General features: G+C 37.8%; 1 protein-coding gene across 3 annotated transcripts in view; it reads left to right on the forward strand.

The window, feature by feature from the left end:
- Positions 1-3,340, forward strand: part of SNAP23 (synaptosome associated protein 23) — a 35,657-nt gene that overhangs the window by 13,190 nt on the left and 19,127 nt on the right. The window lies entirely within an intron of this gene.

Consider the following 3,340-nt stretch of genomic DNA (forward strand, 5'->3'; position numbering starts at 1 on the left):
TAATGAGTGGGAAGATTATTCCAGCTATTTTGGGGAAGGGGCAGGGATTTCCAGGAATTGGGCCACCACCCACTTTTTGGCCTTTTATGGTCAGCCTCGGAACTGTCATGGCACCTGTGGGTGTGTCATTTAGCTTGCTGATGTATTATGATGAGCATATACTGAGGCCCGAGGTCTAGTGGAAGTCGACTCTTCCGCCATCTTGGACCTAACCAGTTTATGTAACCAGTTTATGTTGTGTCCTCAGTGGCAATGCCATTCTTTTAAAGGTTGTGCCCAGCCCCCTTCCTGTCTCACAGGGACTTCATGTGTATACAGGTTGACCCTTGAACAAGGTGGGTTTAAACTGGGTGGATACACTTACACTCAGATTTTTTTTTTCCCAATAAATACCTACTACAGTACTAACGTAACCCCTGCATTGTTAAAGGGTCAACTGTACTTTTCTTTGGGCAAAGCTGCTACAGATTTGAATGACTTGATAATGTGGTTCTCTACTCTCCATCTAATATGCATAATAGTAATTGAAAACACATGCTCTAGAGCAATCTTCCTGGGTTTCATCCTGGCTCTACTTGTAAAAGTTGCTTAACCTCACTGTTCCTTAGTTTGTACATCTGTAAAATGTGGGATTAAACAGTGTTTGCTAGGGTCGAATGTTTGTATGTCCTCCCCTCCAAAATTCATATGTTAAAATCGTAATGCTGGATGTGATGGTGTTAGTAGGTAGAGCCTTTGGGCGGTGTTTAAACCATGAGGGTGGAACCCTCATTAATGGGATTAGTTTCTTATAAAAGAGATTCCAGAGAGCTCCTAACCCCTCCCACCATGTGAGGGTGCTTTAAATCATAAAGAGGGCCCTTACAAGAACTTTTTAAATAGCCAGTCTGTGGTATTTTGTTATTGAAGCCTTAATGGACTAAGACAGTGTTGTAAGGATTAAATGAATGTGTGTGTGTATTTATATTTTTTTAATATTTCTTAGAATAGTGTCTTGCATGTATAATGCTTTATAAATATCAACTATTGTAGTTAGAGTCCTCTCAATCCCCTACCCACTATCTAGACTTTCAAAACGGTGAGTAAAGATTATTAAAAAGTTAGCTGCCATTTAAAATATTTTTTGTATATTTTTAAATTTTTTCATAATAAAAAGTTGAGAAAGTTGCATAATGACCCTCCATGTATTATTCACCCAGCTTCAGCAATCATGGCCATTCTTTGCATCTTCTATACTCCCACCCATTTCCCCACCTTTGTTGTTTGTTTGTTTTTTCACCACATAGCATATGGGATCTTAGCTCCCCGACCAGGGATCAGACCTGCTCCCACTGCAGTGGAAGTGTGGAGTCTTAACCACTGGACCACCAGGGAAGTCCCAACTTCAAATTATTTTAAAGCAAATCCTACAGACTTTCATTTATTTATTAATTAATTTATGTATTTATTTTTGGTTGTGCCAGGTCTTAGATGCGGCCAGCAGGCTCCTTAGTTGCGGCATGCGAACTTTAGTTGCGGCATGCATGTGGGATCTAGTTCCCTGACCAGGGATCAAACCTGGGACCCCTGCATTGGGAGCGCGGAGTCTTAACTGCTGCGCCAACTGGGAAGTCCCAGACTTTCATTTAAATGGCTTCTCATTTCATACATTTTCTTTGAATCCCTGACGGTGCTGAATGTCAGTAGAAAAGTTAGAGAACAAGAATACACTGGAGGTGAGGGGCTATGACAGAAGATTGACTGTACTCCAGGATGGAGCTGTTGTAAATTCTCAATTATAGCTACGTTCTCTGCTTCTTTATGGGATCCTCTTTTATCCACTTCTTAGTATTTTGCCATGAAAGTACTAAGAACTTATTCAGACTCAGTTAGAACCCGCTCCTGCCACATCATGTGAAGTATGTTTCCCAGCCAAACCGTAGCAAGGGCCTTTTCTCTAAACAACTTTTAGCAGTTTAGGACAAATTTTTCCACTGTATTATTTCTATACTTTTATGGTTGGGGTGGGTGATCATCAATTAGTGGATAGAAATGTTTCCACGGATTTACACTTACTGTGAATATGTGCCAACTGGAAGATCTGTCTCAGGAAAGGCTAAGAATTGATATTATGCTTATGAATTAGGGTCTAGAATTTATTCCTTGTCCTTGTTTTCTCCAATCTTATAAATCTCTTTTCTTGGTTGTCATAAACTATCATATTTTACAATAAAAATAAATGTACGAAATTTAAAAGTAGTACATTACAAACTATTTGGAAAATTGGAAAAAGAAGAAAAATCACTCTTAATTCTACTATACCACAACAGCCATTGGTTATATTTTGATGATTCCCTTCCAGACTTTTTTCTACACATATTTTAACCCCCCAGTAATTATAGCACATATTTGATTTTTTTTAAGTCTTCTTTGTTCACTGTATAATATACTAACCTTCATAACCTAAGCCCTTTTGTGGTTTGTGTTTGCCGGCTTTAGCCAGAAAAAAAAGAATCATTTAAGGGCAGTCTTTAATTTTTTAGACTTGCAAATTTATATATATTTGTCTAGCTAAGTATCTATCAACCGGAAACTTGGTTTAGTTCTCCATCTTGATGGATTTTTTTTTTTTTTTTGATAACAAGCAGTGAAGTTTAATTAAGCAGTACTGAAAGGTGACCTTCATGGACCAGCATCACTTCCATGAGCTGATTGATTAAGTGGGAGAACCACAGGCCTCATGACTGGCATGAAAATTGTATAGCCTATACAGTATCGTCAACTTTAATATTCAAATTTAGTCTTCAGATGGAACAGTTAATTAGTAGTGATTATTTTCAGTTGCATTTACATTGATATCACTCATATTTAACATTGTTACTTTACTTTTGTTTTGCCTACTATTTCTGCTTCCCTAATGATACTGAAATAATGGCTAACACTTGAACATCAGCTATGCTTCAGGCACTGTGCTAAGCACTTTGTATGGATCATCTTTTTTAATCTTCACCAAAAAAGCCTTTGAAATAGATCTGTTATCTCTATCTTACAAACGCAGACACTGAACTTTAGTGGGGATAGGTAGCTTGCCCAGGGTCACACAACAAATACATTTTTGAGGCCAGAATTTGGATGCTGGAGCTCCCACTACTCACCACTGTGCTAGCCTGCTCTGAACAGAAGTTTCTACTTGTTGTAAATACATTAGTTACCATGAAAGTCTAATCAAAATATGCCAAAGAGAATTGCACATTTTATCAAACTGTTAAAGAGTACAGTAATAACTGTATGAGTGTAACTCATAGAGCAACTTACATTGTGATTAACTATGTTTTAAGAGAAGGAATAGGCAGGAAACTAA

The sequence above is a fragment of the Tursiops truncatus genome, chromosome 2, assembly GCF_011762595.2.
Source record: "Tursiops truncatus isolate mTurTru1 chromosome 2, mTurTru1.mat.Y, whole genome shotgun sequence".
Taxonomy (NCBI): domain Eukaryota; kingdom Metazoa; phylum Chordata; class Mammalia; order Artiodactyla; family Delphinidae; genus Tursiops; species Tursiops truncatus.